This window comes from Balaenoptera borealis, assembly GCF_965194805.1.
Source record: "Balaenoptera borealis genome assembly, chromosome: 14".
Lineage (NCBI taxonomy): Eukaryota > Metazoa > Chordata > Mammalia > Artiodactyla > Balaenopteridae > Balaenoptera > Balaenoptera borealis.
Window position 1 is genome coordinate 29,441,264 of NC_138875.1, and position 24,194 is coordinate 29,465,457.

Below are 24,194 nucleotides of genomic sequence, written 5' to 3' on the forward strand. Positions count from 1 at the left end.
ACAATCAACCTGATGTACCCAGCATCTCTGGAATATCTGAATAGACAACGAATCATCTCAAAATTGAGGTGGTGGACTTTGGGAGAGACTGTAGATTTGAGGTTTGCTTTCTGCATCTAATTTGTTTTTGGTCCTATGTCTATCTTAGCTTAGTATTTGGAGTTTAGTACCACTGGTAGATTTGTTTATTGATTTGATTGCTCTCTTCCTTTAAAAAAAAAAAAATATATATATATATATATTTTTTTTTTTTTCTTTTTCTCTTTTTGTGAGTTTGTATATTTAATTTCTTTGTGGAATTTTGCCTGTATAGCTTTGCTTTTACCATTTGTCCTAGGGTTCTGTCTGTCCGTATTTTTGTTTTTGTTTTTGTTTTTTTCAGTATAGTTTTTAGCGCTTTTTATCATTGGTGGATTTGTTTTTTGGTTTGGTTGCTCTCTTCTTTCTTTCTTTTTTTATTACTTTTTACATTTTTTAATAATTTTTTTATTTTAATAACTTTTTATTTTTCTTTCTTTTTTACTCCCTTTTATTCTGAGCCATGTTGCGGACAGGGTCTTTCGGCTCCAGCTGGGTGTCAGGCATGTGCCTCTAAGGTGGGAGAGCTGAGTTCAGGACATGGGCCCAACAGACAGATCCAGGGTCCACATAACATCAAATGACAAAAGTTCTCCCAGACATCTCAATCTCAGTGCCAAGACCCAGCTCCACTCAATAGCCAGCAAGCTTCAGTGCTGGACACCCTATGCCAAACAACTACCTACACAAGGAACACAACCCCACCCATTGGCAGAGAGGCTGCCTAAAATCATAATAAGGTCTCAGACACCCCAAAACACACTACCAGTTGCAGTCTTGCCAACCAGAAAGACAAGATCCAGCCTCATCCACCAAAACACAGGCAAGAGTCCCCTCCACCAGGAAGCATACAGAACCCACTGAAACAAATTTAGCCCCTGGAGGCACACACCAAAAACAACAGGAACTACAAACCTGCAGCCTGAGAAAAGGAGACCCCAAACACAGTAAGTTAAGCAAAATGAGAAGACACACAGTAGATGAATGAGCAAGGTAAAAACACACCAGAGGAAACAAATGAATAGGAAATACACAGTCTACCTGAAAAAGAATTCAGAGTAATGACAGTAAAGATGATCCAAAATCTTGGAAATAGAATGGAGAAAATAAAAGAAACATTTAAAAAGGACCTAGAAGAACTAAAGAGCAAACAAACAATGATGAACAACAAAATAAATGAAATTAAAAATTCTCTAGAGGGAATCAATAGTAGAAAAAAACTGAGGCAGAAGGACGGATAAGTCACCTGGAAGATCAACCAATGGAAATAAATACCACAGAGCAGAATAAAGAAAAAGGAATGAAAAGAATTGAGGACGGTCTCAGAGACATCTGGGGCAACATTAAAGGCACCAACTTTCAAATTATAGGGTTCCCAGAAGAAGAAGAGAAAAAGAAAGGGACTGAGAAAATATTTGAAGAGATTATAGTCAAAAACTTCCCTAATATGGGAAAGAAAATAGTCAGTCTAGTCCAGGAAGTGCAGAGTCCCATACAGGATAAATCCAAGGAGAAGCACGCCAAGACACATATTAACCAAATTATCAAAAATTAAATACAAAGAAAAAATATTAAAAAGAGCAAGGGAAGAACAACAAATAACATACAAGGGAATCCCTATAAGGTTAACAGGTGATCTTTTAGCAGAAACTCTGCAAGCCAGAAGGGAGTGGCAGGATATACTTACAGTGATGAAAGGGATAAACCTACAACCAGGATTAGTCTACCCAGCAAGGATCTTATTCAGATTCAATGGAGAAATTAAAACCTTTACAGACAAGCAAAAGCTAAGAGAATTCAGCACAACAAAACCAGCTTTGCAACAAATGCTAAAGGAACTTCTCTAGGCAGGAACCAAAAGAGAAGGAAAAGACCTACAATACGAAATACAAAACAATTGAGAAAATGGTAATAGGAACATATATATCGATAATTACCTTAAATGTAAATGGATTAATTGCTCCACCAAAAGATGTAGAATGGCTGAATGGATACAAAAACAATACCCATATATATGCTGTCTACAAGAGACACACTTTAGACCAAGGGACACATACAGACTGAAAGTGAGGGAATGGAAAAAGATATTCCATGCAAACGGAAATAAAAAGAAAGCTGGAGTAGCAATTCTCATATCAGAAAAAATAGGCTTTCAAATAAGGACTATTACAAGACACAAAGAAGGACACTATATAATGATCAAGGGATCAATCCAAGAAGATATAACAGTTGTAAATATTTATGCACCCAACATAGGAGAACCTGAATACATGAGACAAATGCTAAGAGCCATAAAGGGGAAAATCGACATTAACACAAGCAGAGTAGGGGACTTTAACACCTAAATTTCACCAATGGACAGATCATCCAAAATGAAAACAAATAAGGAAACACAAGCTTTAATGTTACATTAAACAAGATCGACTTAATTGATATTTATAGGACATTCCATCCAAAACCAATAGAATACATTTTCTTCTCAAGTGCTCAGGGAACAGTCTTCAGGATAGATCATATCTTGGGTCATAAATCAAGCCTTGGTGAATTTAAGAAAAATGAAATCGTATCAAGGATCTTTTCTGACCACAACACTATGAGACTAGATATCAATTATAGGAAAAAATTCTGTAAAAAATAAAAACACATAAAGGTTAATCAATACACTACTAAATAACCAAGAGATCACTGAAGAAATCAAAGATGAAATCAAAACATACCTAAAAACAAATGACAATGAAACAAGATGACCCAAAACCTATGGGATGCAGCAAAAGCAGTTACAAGAGGGAAGTTTATAGCAATACAATCCTACCTCAGGAAACAAGAAAAATCTCAAATACACAACCTAACCTTACACCTAAAGCAATAAGAGAAAAAAGAAAATCTAGAAAGTTAGCAGACAGAAAGAATATTAAAGATCGGATCAGAAATAAATGAAAAAGAAATTAAGGAAACAATAGCAAAAATCAATAAAACTACAAGCTGGTTCTTTGAGAAGATGAAAAATTGATAAACCATTACCCAGACTCATCAAAAAAAAGAGGCAAACACTCAGATCAATAGAATTAGAAATGAAAAAGGAAAAGTAACAACTGACACTGCAGAAAAACAAAGGATCATGAGAGATTACTACAAGCAACTGTATGCCAATAAAATGGACAACCTGGAAGAAATGGACAAACTCTTAGAAATGCACAACATTCCAAGACCGAACCAGGAAGAAATAGAAAATATGAACAGACCAATCAAAAGCACTGAAATTGAAACTGTGATTAAAAATATTCCAACAAACAAAAGCCCAGGACCAGAGGCTTCACAGGCAAATTCTATCAAATAGTTAGAGAAGAGCTAACACCTATCCTTCTCAAACTCTTCCAAATATAGCAGAGGGAGGAACACTCCCAAACTCATTCTACAGGTCACCATCACCCTGATTCCAAAACCACACAAAGATGTCACAAAGAAAGAAAACTACAGGCCAATATTACTGATGAACATAGATGCAGAAATCCTCAACAAAATACTAGCAAACAGAATCCAACAACACATTAAAAGGATCATACACCATGATCAAGTGAGGTTTATCCCAGGAACGCAAGGATTCTTCAATCTACGCAAATCAATGAACGTGATACACCATATTAACAAATTAAAGGAGAGAAAGCATATGATCATCTCAATAGATGCAGAGAAAGCTTTTGACAAAATTCAACACGCATTTATGACAAAAACCCTCAAGAAAGTAGGCATAGAGGGAACTTTCCTTAACATAATAAAGGCTATATATGACAAACCCATTACCGGCATCATCCTCAATGGTGAAAAACTAAAACCATTTTCACTAAGATCAGAAACAAGACAAGGTTACCCACTCTCCCCTCTATTATTCAACATAGTTTTGGAAGTTTTAGCCACAGCAATCAGAGAAGAAAAAGAAATAAAAGTAATCCTAATTGGAAAAGAAGAAGTAAAGCTGTCACTGTTTGCAGATGACTTGATACTATACATAGAGAATCCTAAAGATGCTACCAGAAAACTACTAGAGCTAATCAATGAATTTGGTAAAGTAGCAGGATACAAAATTAATGCACAGAAATCTCTTGCATTCCTATACTGATGATGAAAAATCTGAAAGTGAAATTAAGGAAACACTCCCATTTACCATTTCAACAAAAATAATAAAAATTTATCTAGGAATAAACTTACCTAAGGAGACAAAAGACCTGAATGCAGAAAATTATAAGACACAGATGAAAGAAATTAAAGATGATACAAAGATATGGAGAGATATACCATGTTCTTGGATTGGAAGAATCAACATTGTGAAAATGACCATACTACCCAATGCAATCTACAAATTCAATGCAATCCTTATCAAACTACCACTGGCATTTTTCACAGAACTAGAACAAAAAATTTCACAATTTGTATGGAAACACAAAAGATCCCGAATAGCCAAAGCAATCTTGAGAACGAAAAATGGAGCTGGAGGAATCAGGGTCCCTGACTTCAGACTATACTACAAAGCTACAGTAATCAAGACAGTATGGTACTGACAAAAAACCCCAGAAATATAGATCAATGGAACAGGATAGAAAGCCCAGAGATAAACCCACGCACATGTGGTCACCCTATCTTTGGTAAAAGAGGCAAGAATATACTGTGGAGAAAAGACAGCCTCTTCAATAAGTGGTGCTGGGAAAACTGGACAGCTACATGTAAAAGAATGAAATTAGTACACTCCCTAAAACCATACACAAAAATAAACTCAAAATGGATTAAAGACCTTAATGTAAGGCAAGACACTATCAAACTCTTACAGGAAAACATAGGCAGAACACTCTATGATGTAAATCACAGCAAGATCCTTTTTGACCTACCTTGTAGAGAAATGGAAATGAAGACAAAAATAAACAAATCAGACCTAATGAAACTTAAAAGCTTTTGCACATCAAAGGAAACCATAAACAAGATGAAAAGACAACCCTCAGAATGGGAGAAAATATTTGCAAATGAAGCAACTAACAAAGGATTTATCTCCAAAATTTGCAAGCAGCTTATGCAGCTCAACACCAAAAAAACAAGCAACCCAATCCAATAATAGCAGAAGACCTATATAGACATTTCTCCAAAGAAGACATACAGATTGCCAACTAACACATGAAAGGATGCTCACTATCACTAATCATTAGAGAAATGCAAGTCAAAACTACATTGAGGTATCACCTCACACCAGTCTGAGTGCTTCCATCAAAAAATGTACAAACAGTAAATGCTGGAGAGGGTGTGGAGAAAAGGGAACCCTCTTGCACTGTGGGTGGGAGTGTAAATTGATACAGCCACTATGGAGAACATTATGGAGGTTCCTTAAAAAACTAAAAATAGAACTGCCATACGACCCAGCAATCCCACTACTGAACATATACCCTGTGAAAACCATAATTCAAAAAGTGTCATGTATCACAATGTTAATGCAGCCCTATTTACAATAGCCAGGACATGGAAGTAACTGAAGTGTCCATCAACAGATGAATGGATAAAGAAGATGTGGCACATATATACAATGGAATATTACTCAGCCATACAAAGAAACGAAATTGAGTTATTTGTAGTTAGGTGGATGGACCTAGAGACTGTCATACAGAGTGAAGTAAGTCAGAAAGAGAAAAACAAATACAATATGCTAACACATATATATGGAATCTAAAAAAAAAAAAAAAAAATGGTTCTGAAGAACCTAGAGGCAGGACAGGAATAAAGATGCAGATGTAGAGAATGGACTTGAGGACAGAGGAATGGTAAGGGTACACTGGAATGAAGTGAGAGAGTGGCATGGACATATATACACTATCAAATGTAAAAGAGATAGCTAGTGGGAAGCAGCTGCATAGCACAGGGAGATCAGCTTAGTGCTTTGTGACCACCTAGAGGGATGGGATTGGGAGGATTGGATGGAGATGCAAGAGGGAGGAGATTTGGGGATATATTTATATGTATAGCTGATTCACTTTGTTATAAAGCAGAAATTAACATACCATTATAAAGCAATTATACTCCAATAAACATGTTAAAATTAAAAAAAAAATACCAATGGCATTCTTCACAGAATTAAAACAAAAAATATTTACAATTTGTATGGAAACACAAAAGATCCTGAATAGCCAAAGCAATCTTGAGAAAGAAAGACAGAGTTAGAAAAATCAGGCTCCCTGTCTTCAGACTATAATATAAAGCTACAGTAATCAAGACAGTATGGTACTGACACAAAAACAGAAATATAGATCAATGGAACAGGATAGAAAGCCCAGAGATAAACCCACACACATATGGTCACCTTATGTTTGACAAAGGTGGCAAGAATATACAATGGAGAAAAGAGAGCCTCGTCAGTAGGTGGTGATGGAAAACTGGATAGCTACAAGTAAAAGAATGAAATTACAACAGTCCCTAATACCATACGCAAAAATAAACTCAAAATGGATTAAAGACGTAAATGTAAGCTCAGGCAGTATAAAATTCTTAGAGGAAAGCATAGGCAGAACACTCTTTGACATAAATCACAGCAAGATGTTTTTTGATCCACCTCCTAGAGTAATGAGAATAAAAACAAAAATAAACAAATGGGACCTAATGAAACTTAAAAGCTTTTGCGCTGACAATGGAAACCATAAGCAAGCAAAACAAAAAGACAACGTTCCAAATGGGAGAAAATATTTGCAAAGAAAGCAACTGACAAAGGATTAATCTCCAAAATATGCAAGCAGCTCATGCAGCTCCATATCAAAAAAGCAAACAATCCAATCAAAAAATGGGCAGAAGACCTAGGTTGACCCTTCTCCAAAGAAGACATACAGATGGTCAACAAATACATGAAAAGATGCCTAACATCACTAATATTTAGAGAAAGGCAAATCAAAACCACAATGAGGTATCACCTCACACCGGTTAAAATGACCATCATCAAAACATCTACAAAAGTTAAATGCTGGAGAGGGTGTGGAGAAAAGGGAACCCTCCTGCCCTGTTGGTGGGAATGTAAATTGATACAGCCACTATGGAGAACATTATGGAGGTTCCTTAAAAAACTAATAATAGAACTAGCATATGACCCAGCAATCTTACTATTGGGCATATACCCTGAGAAACCATAATTTAAAATATATATGTACCACGATGTTCTTTGCAGCACTATTTACAATATCCAGGACTTGGAAGCAACCTAAATGTCCATCAACAGATGAATGGATAAAGAAGATATGGTGCATGTATACAATGGAGTATTATTCAGCCCTAAAAAGAATGAAACTGAGTTATTTGTAGTGTATGCCTAGAGTCTGTCATACAGAGTGAAGTAAGTCCAAAAGAGAAAATCAAATACCGTATGCTAACACATATATATGGAACCTAAAATAGTGGTACTGATGAACATAGTGGCAGAGCAGGAATAAAGGTGCAGACATTGAGAACAGATTTGAGGACACCGGGGCGGGGGGAGGGTACATTGGGATGAAGTGAGAGAGTAGCACTGACATATTTACATATGTCAATGCTAGCGTAAAATGTAAAATGTATGGGTAGTGGGAAGCTGCTAAATAGCACAGGGAGATGAACTTGATGCTTTTTGATGACCCAGAGGGTTGGGATAGGGAACGTAGGAGGGAGGCTCAAGAAGGAGGGTATATGGGGTTATATGTATACATAACTGATTCACTTTGTTGTACAGCAGTAACTAACACAACACTGTAAAGTAATTATACTCCAATAAAGATGTAAAAAAAAAGAATGACACCAGAATCAGCCATAAAATAAAAATAAAATAAGATGAAAACTGTTTCAATATACAATAAGTATGCAAATTAAAAAAAGAAATAAAGTTGAGATCACCAGTGGCCACACCCTCACTGTAGGAGTGAATAGGAAATAAATCTTAGAGATAAGCATCTTCATACTTCTCATAAAACTTAGCAGTTTGCCTTACACATTATGAATGGTTAATATATTTTTTCAAATAATCATTTTTCTTATAAGAGTTTACAGAAGGCATTTTTCTCTTCTGAATATAGCCATTGAGTATCCTATTGTGCCTGGAAATATGTTCAAGCATGTAATCATGATAAAAGACCTCTTATTGGAATCTGAAGGGGAAAAAAAACCCAAATTAATCCCTCAGAATTCTCCTTATAGAAATTAATCTTGCAAAAAAATTATGATACAGATTTATGTCACTCATTTATTCATTCAGGAATCCAAGAAAGCCAAAGCCAGGAGAATGTGTTTCTCAACATTTTTCACAAAACCATTGTCCTGGGGCAGCTTAACCTTTTCTGAGTGTCAATCCCACTGAATCTATTAACGATTATGATCTGGATTCTGTGCCACAAAAATCCTGGAAATTGTGGTATACTTTGTTAATCACTACTCAGTCACCTCAGAATATTTGGGGGTTTCATTTTCTTTTCTTCAGCAAGTGATAATGTTGATATTCCATTCCTTTTTGAAACCTTCTTCTTATTGCAGTAGGGCAATCCTTATTCTAATACCATTTTCAAAATATTCTCCACCCCACTCTTTCCTCAGTTCTTCCTTTGCCTCTCAAGTGCAGGGATTAATAATTTTACAGTCCTTGTGGACCTTAATCCCAGTTTTATTTACAGTATTTAGCATGATATCATTGCAACACATATTTTTCATTCAATGCATAAATGAAAAAGTACCTTCTATTACCCCTAATATGAGGGCCTTCTGTTAGGTTTTCACCTTTTCATTGACCTTTGCATCTGACTCCATTATGCAGAAGTCATTTAGCTACGAAACAGTGCAAGTAATGCAACCTACGACACATTCATCAGAGTTATTGTTGTAAATTGTCAGAATTGTTAGCTGGTTTGTGATTCCCTTTCCACAATACAGAAGACTCTAGTAGTACACTTTCTACTTTTACATCACCCACTCAACAGGAAATAGAGACTTAGGACTATGAAACACAAATATATTTACCTGTGTGATGATACTATGAAACTATATTAAGTGAAATATTATGCTGAAGTCAAACTACATATTTTCCTTTTCTTTATGTATCAATTTTGTAATTTGTCATAGAAGGAAATATAATTATTGCTTTTATGAAGTCTGGTTCTCCATTCTCTCCCTATAAAATTGAGTATAAGTGCTCACTGTGTCTTTTACACATGTTTATCACACACTTAAAACAATTTAACTACCTTCTTAATACAGAAGAGAATATTCTGTTCAACTAGAAGAAGTACAGAGATATGTGGTTAAAATATGAGTTCCAGATCTATATCGGACTGTTCATAGCCCCATCCCTGACTTATGAGCTTTGCAACCTTGGGCACGATTTCTTCAACTCTCTCCACCTAAATGTCTTCATCTTTGAAATGAAAGTAATAATGCCTATGGCATAGAGCTGTTGTGATAATTAAATGAATTTATTCATGTAAAGAACTTGGCATGGAATAAGAACTCAAAAATGTAAGAGAAATAAATACAGTATTGATACTCTTGAAGGCAAGGACAGTATCTGAATTCCTACTGTGTTCTAAGCATCTAGTTTAAGACAGTAATCCACCAGAATTCATCACACCTGAAACTCATCAATAATAGAAATTTAATGACTCTTTCTTATTCACTAGTCCCCGCACTCCAATTTCTTTCTTACTTTTCTCACTGCTCACTGAGCCCATATTTCATACATAATAGATAAATATGATGCAGTGATACTACATGAAGCCAAATCCATATCTGAATCTGGATAACACTAAAATAAGTCGATTTAATAAATCTACCTAATTTTTATCTGATTTTAGACATAAAAATTTTGTAAATTTTGTATATTAGCCCGAACAAAAGTAATTTACTAAAACACTTACTTTCTTGTTAGATGTTTCGGTGTCACAGAACATGTGTCCAGAATGAAGTCATCATTCAATAGCTAGATGTTTCTGTCTATCCATATGTTTTGGATTCCTTGATTGAACACCTGTTTGGTAACAGAATTCTCCATTTTTTATCTAAATATTTTTGTTAAAAAAGGTTCTGTCTTTTGCTGATTGAAATAATTTTATAATAAGACAAAAGTTTATTCCAATTTTTCTTCTTAGGACTTGTTATTCTATCTTGAATTTCTGAAGAGTATTCTTCAGGAAATCGCCTTAATGTTAGTTTGTATAATTTTTTATTTTCATTTCTCCATAGATCAGAAAATTCTTGAATTTTTTATAACTTATAGTTTAGCTATGAAAGACTCAGCTGAGTTCTACTGGAGCATTCAATGTTATAGCTATGATCCCAGGCTGGTTGACATTTAATTTACTCTTTCCTTACTTTTCTTCCAGCCTGGAAATTCAATTTAATCACAACTAAAACATGTTTTCCTCAGATTTTGTTGGAGAATTTAAAAGCACTTTTTGTTTCCATTCTTGGTGCCACCAGGCAACAAATGTCAATAGCAATCTGATTGATGATTCTTACTTACCAGCTAGCCAGAGAATGGAAAGCTTGATGCTCCGAGCCAGCTAGAAATGAGTAGCTCTATCAGATCACTTTCTCAACATTTAAACCATGCTAAAATCCTAATGCATTTCTGAGCCCATTAGTTTTATGAAATTACTTAGAGTGGCCTACTTGTTTTCTGAATAGACAGGTTAACTTCCATGAATAACTCAGCTCATTTGAAATGGCTGTTCAAATTTTCTAAACTGCCACATAACATCCTATCTGAAATACTTTCCTATAAATTCTGTGCAGTTGGATACAGCATTATTCATTTTGTTTCTCTCTTTCTCTCTGTGTCTTTTGAGATAATCACATCATTAGGGCATTATAAGGGAAGAGATGTATCCAAGCTCCTATAATCCCCAGGAGTGTGATTTCCTTGTGGTAATTATACCCTCCTTCCAAGATGTTTTATACTATTATTATGGTGCCTTATTGATCAAATATGACAGAGATATCTGATAATGTAATTACATCACCTTATCATGCTTTAATAAATAATATAGGAAAGATGACTTCTGCAGTGAGCTTGTCTAATGAGGCCAAGCATAAGGGAAAGTATCTGTAATATAGCTAATGTTAATTTGAAGAGCTTAAGTAACAGAAACATTAAAATCAGATATTTTGCTGTGAATGATTAAACAAAACAGGGTATATCAAATAAGGCAGGGTATATCCAAGTACAGCTCCCTGTTCAGCCACTTGAAGAACATTTTGCCCATTCATATGTGAACATTTTGGCAGTTAAGTGTCTTTTGAGGCATGAACATATACCTGAGATTTGTTGTTTCTCTGTTTCTGGACTTGTCCTTACCCTTGTATCTAACATAGTTGTTATAAAGGTGAATAAATATGTGTTTGAAACATTGGCTATTATTAAAAATGAGCTTCTTATGGTCATTTATTTAGTAACATCTAATGATTATTTCTCTCACTCACTTTCTTGAAGATTCCCAGCTTTTCCCTTTAGCTTTTTATATTTTAAAGGACTGTATTAATCAGTGATTGACAGACCATCCTGATTATAATTAAAACCCATCATTTTATACATGCAGAGCTCCTTCTTTTAATGGTATAGTGATATGCTTATTACCTAATTAAGGAATATTCTTCAGACTACAGCCATGATGGTGACTCTTATTAAGCAAAGAATAATCTAATCAGCCTTGAACTGTCTACTCAAAGAAACAAAAAGAGTACCTGGATCAGAAATTTCATGGGGCATAGTACAAGAAATGAGTTTTGCAATATAGGATGGGGCAGGAACTGAGCATTGTTTTAGGTGCTGTGCTCTCCAAATTGAGGGCAGTGTCGGCCACAAAATCAGTATTCAAAGTATGTGGAATAAATGGATGAATTAATGGAGAAACCAACCCAGTTAGAAAATTTGAGGAAACTAAATAGTAAACCATTTGGAAAAAGATTAAATGAATTAATTCACTAAAACACAGACATAGTAAATGTTTAAAAATGTTAGATGGTATTATTATTCAACTATTATTTAATTGTTAAGTTCATAATATTGTAATTGACTAAGCATATTCCTAGTAGAAAAAACAGAGGAAATCCAAATTTATTCCAAAACGGAGTTGCAAGGGAGAGAGAAAAGAAAGAAAGAAAAAAAAAAAAAAAAAAAAGATGGAGTCAGCTACCATATAAGAAAGAATATCCATAAACAGTTCTGTCAATCTAGATTTTAGAGATGAAAATATTGAGCCCTCTCTTCTCCTATGTGGCCCAAGACAGAATACTGTCATTGATTATCTACTATGTAACAGGCTTAGTGCTAGACCTTGATTTATACAAAAAACAATAAAACATAATGCCTATTTTCTCAATGTGTTTTCAACCCAGTGGTGATATAGAAAATAAAGTCGGATGATAACTTCTAAATGAGCAGTGCATTAGTTTTCTATTGCTGTTATAACAAATTACTACAAGCATAGTGGCTTAAAACAACATAAATTTATTATCTTACAATTCTAGAGGTCAGAAATACAACACAGATCTCACTGGGTTCAAATCAAGCTGTAGGCAGGGCTGAAGAGAATATATTTCTTTGCCTTTTCCAGCTTCTAGAGAGTCTTTGTGCCTTTCCTCCATCTTCAAAGTCAGCAATGGTGGGGTCTTCTCCTATGACATCACCCTGGCTTTCTCTTCTACTTAATTTTTCTACTTTTAAAGACTCTTGTGATGACATTTTGTGAATCTGGATAATCCAAAATAATCTCCCTATTTTAAAGTCAGCAGATTAGTAAACTTAATTCCATCTACAAGTTTAATTCCCCTCTGTTAAGTAATGTAACATATTCACAGGTTCTGGCAATTAGGATGTGGACATTTGTGTGTGTATGTGTTGGGGGGGGGCAGTTATTCTGACTACCACAAGCAGAATCTCAGTATTTATTTTAAATTAGATAATGGACTTTGGACTTTGTTTTCACATCAGCTAATCTTGAACAAACAAAGAGGAAATTAACATTCAAAGTATTGTCCTGTTCGGTCATTATTATGGGATATTTTGAAAGATACCTATACCTACAGAACGAGTATGGTTGGTGGATTCCCCTTGGATTGATAATGGAAATATATTTCCAGAAGTCTGAGGAAATATAGGAACACTCCAATGGAAACAGTCAGAACAAGAAATTGGAAAAATACTCTAGCCATAAACAAAATAAACACATAAAACAAACAAAATTAAAAAGGGAAAATTTTGTCTTATTTTACTTGTAAATTTGCTCCTGTGTAATAATGGAAAGACTATTGTCAAAAGTGACTTGTACCCAAATGTTTTCCCAGAAGTAAGAAATCCCAACTACCTCTTTGGGTTAAGGCCTTGTGGCTCCAGGAGTTTCTCACTAACATAAGAAAGAAAATATAATGTATAATTGTTGCCAACAATTAATGCAACCCAAGGAAATATTTTAATGAAAGCTAAACAATATATAAGGTTGTATCTGCCAGGGTTCAACCAGAGAAACAAAAAGAGTAGGAGATACACATTAAGTGATTTGTTGCAATGAATTGGCTAGGATATCTAAAATTCATAGGACAAGGCCATCAGGAAAAGAAGATTTGCACACTTGGGTATAAGCTGAAGTCCACAGGCTTAATTTTTTCTTCTTCTTCAGGGAAGCCTCAACTCTGCTCTTAAGGCTTTTCAAGTGATTGAAGCATTCTGATCAGGTTATCAATCTCCAATGGACTTTAATCATATATACAAGATACATTAACTGCAACACCTGAATTAGTGTTTGATTGATTAACTAGGTATTGTAGCCTACCCAGATTGACACATAAAACTAACCATCTAAATTTACAAACTGGTACCTATATATGTCTCCTTAAACCATACCAATATATCTCCTAATAAAGACAACAAATTAATTCTCCCACCTAACATGAAACAACTATCCTGCATACAACCAATACATGCTAAATCTTTCCCCTGAAGAGGATGCAAAATCCTTGGATGATGCTCACTCTTGTTCTTAATATTCTGTAATTTAAACACTGTGTTATAAAATTAACTATTATTAAAACAACTTAGCTGGCAAAGGCATAAGAGAAGGAAGAACACAAAATATTTTATTTATTATACTATTATATACTATTATTATTATAATACCATTATATACTAAATATAGTATGCATTATTATTATAATACATTGTATATTATATATACAGACATATTCATAACTATTACAGTTCTCATTTCTGTAACTGGTCATGTGGTCTTAATTGGTATTTTAAACTATTTCTTCCACTACCTAGTCTATATTCCCTTTGCATTCAGCAAATGCCTCAGCTGGTGGTGGTTCTTTGTGACCCAAACCTATATTCCTAAAAGATATAGGCCATGAGTAGTTATACCTGAATTGGGTTGTTGTATTGACTTTTAATCACAGGATATAGTTAGTACTAAAAAATGCTTTAAGGAATTGCCTGTATTCCAGACATACTCTTTCTTACCTCCATTTTATAGCAGAAAACAAATTTCCCCTTGGTTGCCAGTGTCAGTCACCCCAGCCAATCCATAACCACAAAATTTGTCTGTGATTAAGAGAAAAGGAAAGTCCAAAGTGATTGGATGGCAGTCTTAACTTCCAGTTCAAGGGAATGATTAATGTGTCTCCAAGAAGCATTCTTTCATTTGGAGTTAAGATCTCCAGACCAGAGAAGAATAGGGTCATGCTATCGGAAAGCAAAATTCTTGCTAGTGGATCACTAAAGTAAAAGTGAATGAAGTTACTCTTATCTCTACCCTTTGATTCGTGGACCAGTGAATCTTTGTAGAAACAGCACCATATGTTAGACCATGATTTAGAGCACATAAAGCATGCTGGAATATATTGCATCAGCCCTGCAAGTTATTACAACCTAGCTAGCACTGTAACTGGGTCTTCTGAAAGCCATTTCACCATTTCAATCCAGCTGCTTCAGAATGGTGAAAAACATAGTAAGGCCTGTGAATTCCACCAGCATGGGCCCATTGTCACAATTTATTTCCTATGAAGTGAGTTCCATGATCAGAAACAATGCTGTGGATGAGGCACTCTATAAGTCTATAGATAGTAGTTTTGGAAGAAGTATTGCATATACAGAAGACAAATTTATATCCAAAGTATCTATTCCAGTAAGAGAAAAGCACTGCCTCTTCCACGAAGAAAGCATTCCAATTCAATCAATCTGCCATCAACTAAGTGGCAGATAACCCTGTGAAATAGTGCCATACCAGGGACTCTGTTTGGTGTCTGCTGCCGGCAGTTTGGATTCTCAGCAATTGCTGTAGCCAGGCCAGTATGGGTGAGTGGAAGTGGATGTTGCTGAGACCATACATAACCTCCATCTACCACTGTGGTCACTTTGTTTATGACCTCATTGGACAGTGAGAAGTGGCTAGAGAAAGAAGCGTATTGGTATCCTCAGAATGGGATATTCTATCCACTTCATTATTAAAATCATCTCCTGCTATGACCACCTTTTCATGAGCATTCACATGGGGCAAAAATATCTTCACATTCTTTGCTCATTCAAAGAGGTCTATCCACACACCTCTTCCCAAGACCTCCTTCTCAATAATTTATCAATTGTGTTTTTTCAAGTCCCTCACCATTCAACCAAACCATTGGCCACAGCACATGTGGCTAATTGTATAGACTCATATCTCTGGTCGTGTCTTCTTCCAGGAAAAATAAGTCAACAGGGGCACTACTGGAAAAATCTATTAACTGGGAGGATTTTCCTTTACCAGTGTCCTTCAGGGATGTCTCAGAAAGTGGCTCTAGTGATGCAGCTGTCCACTTTTAGGTGGTGCCTGAATATCATGCAGAACTATCTATAAACTAGAAACAAGTTTTCTATTTTTCCATTAGCTGGTCATAAGGAACTTTCCATATGGTCATAGGTATGGGTTTAGAGAGAGAAGATAATGTAGCAGGAGTAGGGGTCATGGGCATTTGGGTTATTTCTTCATGCAATTTACTTATGCCTTTAAGTCCTGCTCAAGTTCACTTCATTTATACCATTTCTTTTTTTTTTTTTTTTAAAGAAATTCACGGTCTTTTATTTATTTATTTATTTATTTATTTATTTATGACTGTGTTGGGTCTTCGTTTCTGTGCAAGGGCTTTCTCTAGTTGTGGCAAGTGGGGACCACTCTTCATCACGGTGCGCGGGCCTCTCACCATCGCGGCCTCTTTTGTTGTGGAGCACAGGCTCCAGACGTGCAGGCTCAGTAATTGTGGCTCACGGGCCCAGTTGCTCCGTGGCATGTGGGATCTTTCCAGACCAGGGCTCGAACCCGTGTCCCCTGCATTGGCAGGCAGATTCTCAACCACTGTGCCATCAGGGAAGACCCATTTATACCATTTCTATTTGATGGCGGAGTGCTTCTGTGCATGCCCATCTTTATGGCTTAGTGGATCAGACAACATGTAGTTCATGATGGACAGCTCAGGTCACATGGTAACTTGGTGGTCCATGGTTAAGTCTCCAGTCTCTACTAAGCCCTAGAAGTAAGTCAAAAGCTATTTCTCTAAAAAGAGTACTTATCTACCTACAACATTAGAATTTTGCTCTAAAATTCTAAAACCTGAGGTATGATTCATCTCTAGGGGCCTGCAAGGGTTCCAAACAGCATCCCTATTTACCACTGACACTTAGAGCACCATTGAATCCACTGGATTATATGGCCCAAATGGCAGAGACATTTTTGCAGAAGCTGAACTTGTAGAGCCTTTTCTTATTCTGGATATATTCAGAACTTGCTGTTTTTCAAATCACTAGGTAAATGGACCAGAGTAGCCCACCCAAAATCCAAAGTTACCTCACAAATCTAGAGTCCTAGTAAGTTACGTACCTCTCTTTTTGGAGGTTGAAGTAGGTCCTTCTAATCAGAATAGCTCTTATTCCACAGGTCAGGCATTCTATGTGGAAATTCTGCCAGTTGTTGTGTATATAAATATTCCAAATATGCATTTGATTTGTGGGTTATTAGCCACGGGATACATTTTGGGACCAATGGTTCTACTGTGAGATGGACCTGAGCTAAAATTCCATTGATAACTTGACCTCCAGCAGCCTACTCTGACTGATAGACCACAGTGACATTTTGGGTAGTTAGAAATCAGTGTCAATTCAGAGCCAATATCCAGTAATCCCTGGAATTGTGATTATTTATGTTTACCCAAAATATAATCACCCTGGTAAATGGCTGTAAACCCCTTTGGGGAAAGTGAGAATAAGATTAACATTATACATTTTGTTCATTGTAGCAGTTCCTTCCTTGAGGGAACCTGGCCTCTCTTTCCTTCTAGTTGTTTTGGTTGTGTAAACTGGCTCAAGTCTGAGAATTGATTGAGGGGCAGTGACTTTCTGCTTTGGTGATTTAAGTTCATGACCTAGAACTTTTCTTCTTATTTAGATCAGATAAGAATAAATTGTCCATCTATTTCTTTTCTAGGGACAACATGATCAACTAGTCAATGCCATAGATTTCTGCAAGTCAGACTATTCCGATTACTGCTTTGACTCTGAAGTTCATTACAATAGCCACATCTACTTTGTCTTGGAAAATTATGTGTTAACTACTGGGCCCCTGTCACTCTGGGATTCAATTATCTCCATTTTATTTAGGGACCCCAATTAGATGGTAAAATTCCCACTGTAATTTCCGACTACACAAAAATGCACTCACAGAGATCTTCAAGGATGTGGGGCTCCCTTCACAAATTTATTTCTTATAGTGGTGAAAGACGTGTCCTGTGGACCTTCCCAGGGTAGATAAACAGATCTTCCATGAAAAATCTGCTTTAACATTCCAATGTCCCTAAACATTTGGATACCTTTCTCTATAGCATAACAAGGAACTTCCGGCATTTCAACTTCGTTTAGTGTAGGTCACCTTCAGGTGCATATTTTAACCAACTAAACTGATAGAGCTCTTTTTAACCCATTAAAATAAAACATTGAATCCAGAATCTCTGCTTATGCCCATATTAAAAAATTTAATAAGATCCAATTTGAAGTTCCTTCTACCATTATCCCACACCCTTAATATACATTTCCACACATATTTCTGTCTGTATATATTAGAACAGCCGTGCAGTTCTTTCGGCATATAGTGTACTTCATTGTGGATCATGCTTTGTAACAAACTATGGGGCCTCTGGGGCTTGAGTCTAGATATGGACCTAGAAGCAAATGTCAGGATGACTTGGGCAAAATCAACAGTGTCTTACAAGGCAACTATCCCAAGGGAGGCCATTATACGTTCTTCAGGCAAAGAAGGGTTAACCTCCTCAGGCAGGAATAAAAGGACTGCATCAGTGAGCAGAGAAAACTAGTCAAAATATAGGGGTTCAATATTCCTAGCTTCATTGAAATATCCTTACACGTCCCCATTCCAACGATCAGGACCCCATTATTTCACAATAATTTCCTTGCTTTAAGAGAAGATACCCTGATAAGTTGGGGATTCAATTTGAACTGTAATTCAGCCACTCACAGTATGAGACTCTGGGTTTGGTTTTCAGAAATCCCAGCCATGTAGCTACAGGAGGAAATAATTTTGGGTTTTTTTTTTTGTTTTTTTTTTTTTTGAGCAGATATAGAAGTTTCTAGGTCACTTATGAGGAGCTTGAACTGGGAGTCTAAAGCCTGAATTCATTCTCTTCTTTTCTCCATTTTCTCCAGCACAGTTAGGAGCAATCACCCAATCCCATTATACTCCTTAGTATGACTAAAATATTTTAAAGTAGTGAGTACATGTTTACTCAGAGCCTTGCCTTCTACAGGTATTTGATTAAGAGAGTCATGATTTTACCTTTTCCTGAGAATGAACTTTTAACAGTTTTCCAGTATGAGGATTCCACTGAGATGTCCAATGGTTTTATTTACCAGAGCCAGATAGACTTTGTTGCCTGCAAAGTGCAATTCATGAATTATTTAAGTCCAGGTGCATCTTTCTTGACTCCCCAAGACGAAATCAAAGTGACAAGAGAATTTTACTTTCTCTGTTTCTAATTTTAATCTTGCTCTCTATTAGGTTTGTTTTAATTTGTTATTAGTTTGTTTACAGCTGATAAGTTATTCCCCAGTGAGTCTTATGGTCTGACCATTTGGTGATATCTGTAAATGGGTTAATGGTTTATAGAAATCTTGTATCTGGGTGAAAGATGTCAGATAATCTGTTAGTCTTTTCTGTTTATATGTCTATTTTAAATCAAATCAAGTAAGAATTCCTACCCAAGGGAAAGAGATTAGCTCTTTGATACAGAGTGCTGAGTTCTGTAATTTGTGTTTACTCTTGACTGGCCCATGGCTGAAATCTTAGAATTAAAGATATAAGCTTTCTCTATTAGTGTCTGTATGTCTGTTTATGTTTCTGTAATTCAGAAAGGCCTTTGTGTGTATAATAGATTTCTACTTTTATATGGTATTAATTATCAAGTTTATAGAGCTGCTTTAAGGAATTCTATTCTGATTGTCTTAGAGAGATAAATATGTGCTTATATAAATTGAATATTCATATATTTCCCCTCCAAAAAGGAAGTTGACCTTCTAATACTTTTAATGTGCTAGATTTTTTAAGTATTCTGATGAAAATTAACTCAAAAATGTTTTAAGAATTCAAATTCACATAATTTAGGTAAATATTTGGCAAATGAAACTAGTTTAGTAAAAATGTATATTTTCATCATTAACTGTAATAAAATCCTGTATTTATTCTGTTGAGTATTTTCTTCCTAAACTTACACAGGTTTACTAATCAAATAGTTAACAGTACTTCTACTTAATGTTTAAGATTATAAAAAGAATTAAATTTATGTTTAACCAAATTGATTAATTATTCTGGTAAAATTTCAATCTCCACAGTAATTATGTTTTTGGCATGTTTGCTTGAGGATAATATCCAAGACCATTAAGTAACTTAAAACTTTCATGGATATTAAATGAGTTAATTTGGAGATATTCATTAAATAGCTAGATATTTTTTAAGATAAAATACTGAAACATTGATTACTAAGCAATAACTTTAAATTCATAAGCTTTTGCTTTGTATTTTCACATAATATAGTCAGACTATATCTCTGAGTCTCTTAATTCATGTTTATTTTTGCTACTTTGAGAAGCTGTATAAAGTATGACTGAAAGTTGTGTTGTGTGTACCCATGAGCACTGCTGGGCTACCAGAATGTTGGTGTGTGACATTCATGGTTGTCCATAGTTTTCTCTATAACATAGGGATTACTTTGGATAATAGTTTCTTCTTAGGAGTAATAGTTTTGGAGAAAAACAACTGTGTGTATTTCTGTTTTCAAGGAAAGAGTAGTTTTGCTCTAAAGGAGGAGACATTTTGTTTTGTTCTGTTTGCTGTTGTTGTTGCTGTTTTTAGTTTCCAAACACCTCTATGCTATTTAAACTTATTGAGGACCCAGAGAGTTTTTGTGGGTTGTAGCTATTGATTTGTACCATATTGGAAATTGAAACAGAGTTTTAAAAATATTTATTTATTGGTTCATTTGAAAATAACCAAGATGAATGCACTGCATGTTAACAACTTAATAATAATATGAAATTAGTTTTAATCTTTCAAACACTGCAATTGATCCTAAGGTAAAGTGTTTCTTTGTTCCAGAATATGAAGGGGCATAATGAAGTAAAAAAAACATTTAAGTACATTTTATTTACCATGGTTCATAATACCTGAGTCTGAAAGGCTATGACATGTTTTAAAATCTTGGCAAAGTGTCTCAATTTTGATAGGCTTTTTGTTGTTGTTATTGTTGTTGTTGCTTGTTTATTATCGAATGCTTCCACCTCCATGTAAAAAGGGTTTTTTTTTTGCATTGTATGTAATCTGTCTAGATAACAGATTCAATGTCCTACCAGAATAATCTATAATTTTCTTTCTGTTTACTATATCTCAGATTATTTAAGAAAACAAAGTTTTCTCACTTGAAATAAAGCTAAGTTCCTTTACAATCATGTTTTCTTCCATGTTTATTTTTTAATATTTTGTTGTCAATTGGAAATGTGACAACTATTGTTTCTCAGGCGTTCCTTATCTGATCTCTATCTTAGGTGTTAAAATCTTCTGACAGTTTTGATTTTTTGCCTCCCCAAAATGGCATCCTAAATGTAAACTGAAATAAGTAAAATAATCTTTTAGGATATCTTTTGCACCTAGAAGTGTCTACTATATTTGCCAAAGAGCCCCTGGAAAGTCACATAGATATGTTTTTTTTCACCTCATAAAACCAGAGGTATTAGAAATAATTAGGTTTACTTGGTATGTTACTATTAATGAATTGCATGGGAAGAGTTGTCATATTAGAAGAAATACTTAGCTTTCCCTAGGTTAAATTTGTAATGGTAAAATGTTATTAATATAAATACTTCAGAAATTTTACGATATATGGGAAATTCCTAAATAATTGTCAATGAGAAAAAAATGGGGCTGGAGGAATCAGGCTCCCTCACTTAAGACTATACTACAAAGTTACAGTTTTCAAAACAATATGGTACTGGCACAAAAACAGAAATATGGATCAATGGAACAGGATAGAATGCACAGAGATAAACCCAAGCATCTATGGTCACCTAATCTATGACAAAGGAGGCAAGAATATACAATGGAGAAAAGACAGTCTCTTCAATAAGTGGTGCTGGGAAAACTGGACAGCTACATGTAAAAGAATGAAATCAGAACACTCCCAAACACCATACACAAAAATACCTAAACTCAAAATGGATTAAAGACCTAAATGTAAGGCTGGATACTATAAAACTCTTAGAGGAAAACATAGGCAGAACACTCTTTGACATAAATTGCACCAAGATCTTTTTTGATCCACCTCCTAGAGTAATGAAAATAAAAACAAAAATAAGCACATGAGACCTAATGAAACTTAAAAGATTTTGCACAACAAAGGAAACCATAAACAAACACCAAAAAGACAACCTTCAGAATGGGAGAAAATATTTGCAAACGAATCAACAGACAAAGGATTAATCTCCAAAATATACAAACAGCTCATGCAGCTCAATTAAAAAAAACAAAAACAAAAACAAAAACAAAAACAACCCAATCAAAAAATGACTGGATTATCTAAGTAGACATTTTTCCTAAGAAGACATACAGATGGCTAAAAAGCACATGAAAAGATGCTTAACCTCACTAATTATTAGAGAAATGCAAATCAAAACTACAATGAGGTATCACCTCACACTGGTCAGAATAAAAAAAATCATCAAAAAATCTACAAACAATAAATGCTGAAAAAGGTGTGGAGAAAAGGGAGCCTTCTTAAATTGTTGGCAAAAATGTACATTGCTACAGCCACTATGGAGAACAATATGGAGGTTCCTGAAAAAACTAAAAATAGAGCTACCACATGATCCAGCAATCCCACACCTGTGCACATATCTGGAGAAAACCATAATTCAAAAAGATACATGCACCCAAATGTTTATTACAGCACTATTTACAGTAGCCAGGACATGGAAGCAAACTAAATGTCCAACAACAGAGGAATGGATAAAGGAGGTGTGGTGCATATATACAATGGAATATTACTCAGCCATAAAAAAAAGTGAAATAATGCCATTTCCAGCAACACCGGATGGACCTAGAGATTGTCATACTGAGTGAAGTAAGTCAGACAGAGAAACACAAATATCATATATCACTTATATGTGGAATCTAAAAAAAAAAAAAAAAAGGTACAAATGAACTTATCTACAAAACGGAAATAAAGTTACAGATATAGAAAACAAACTTATGTTTACTAGGGGATAAGGGAGAGAGGGATAAATTGGGAGACTGACATATACACACTACTATATATAGAATAGATGACTAATAAGGACATACTGTATAGCACAGGGAACTGTACTCAGTACTCTGTAATGACCTATATGGGAAAAGAGTCTAAAAAAGAGTGGATACATATGTGGGTATAACCTATTCACTTTGCTCTACACCTGAAACTAACACAACATTGTAAATCAACTATTCTTCAATAATTTTTTTTTAAAAAATGCCTTCACTTTCCCTGACAAGTTTCCAATTATCAGAATTCTGCTGCTGTGTTGCATAATATTAGACAAAATTGGTATGTTATTAGTCATAATTTCAGTTGCTTTTTAACATGTTAATTTGGTTGCATTTTTATTTCTTCAATTTTAATCCAATATATTTCAGGCAGTGATTTTCATTCACACCACTTACCTATGAGTTTTATTAATATATTGTGAAATAATAAGAAATATATATATGTGTGTGTGTGTGTGTGTGTTTGACCCCAGTTCCTGACAGCCCTTGTAATTTCCTGAGGAATAGGAGTGTCTGACATAGAATTGCTAAATCCCTTGGAATTTCCTGGGTGATAGGAGTATCTTTTGATCTAATTAGGCAACTGGGATGAGGAGCTCTTGGATGGGGGCTGGTCATTAGACAGACAAGACACAATTAAAAGCTTGGAACTTTTAGCCACACACCCCCGTTCTCTGGAGAGAGGAGAGGGACTGGAAATGGAGTTAATAATCAATCCTGCCTATGAGATAAAGTCTCCATAAAAATCTCCAAAATGTGGAGTTTAGGGATCTTCCAGGTCCCTGAACACATGGAGGTCCTGAGATGATAGCACACCTGGAGAGAGCATGGAAGTTCCATGCCCCTTCTGCATACCTTACCCTATATGTCTCTTCATCAGACTATTCGTCTGTGTACTATTATACCTTCTATAGTAAACTAGTAAAAGTAAGTGTTTCCCTAAGTTCTGTGAGCCATTCTAGCAAATTATTGAGCCTAAAAAGGGGTCATGGAAATCCTGGTTTCTATCGGATAGGTCAGAAGTATAGGTGACAATCTGGGACTTGACAATAGTTGTCTAAAATGGGAGTAGTCTTGTGTAACTGAGCCCTTAACTTATAGAATGTGACATTAATTCCAAGCAGATAGTGTTGGAATTGTATTGGATTGTATGACACGCAGCTGGTGTCAGAGAATTTCTTGATGTGTGGAAAACACACACATTTAGTGTCAGAAGTGAAGTATAGTGTAAAGTAAAGGAAAACACTTTTTTTCTAG

General features: G+C 35.2%; 1 long non-coding RNA gene across 1 annotated transcript in view; it reads right to left on the reverse strand.

Annotated features, from left to right (window-relative positions):
- Positions 1-499: 499 nt before the first annotated feature.
- LOC309611349 overlaps positions 500-24,194 on the reverse strand; it is a 175,069-nt gene continuing 151,374 nt past the window's right edge. Inside the window, exon 2 of the long non-coding RNA XR_014234469.1 lies at positions 500-2,909. This is a non-coding gene — a long non-coding RNA (uncharacterized lncRNA). The remainder of the gene's footprint in view (positions 2,910-24,194) is intronic.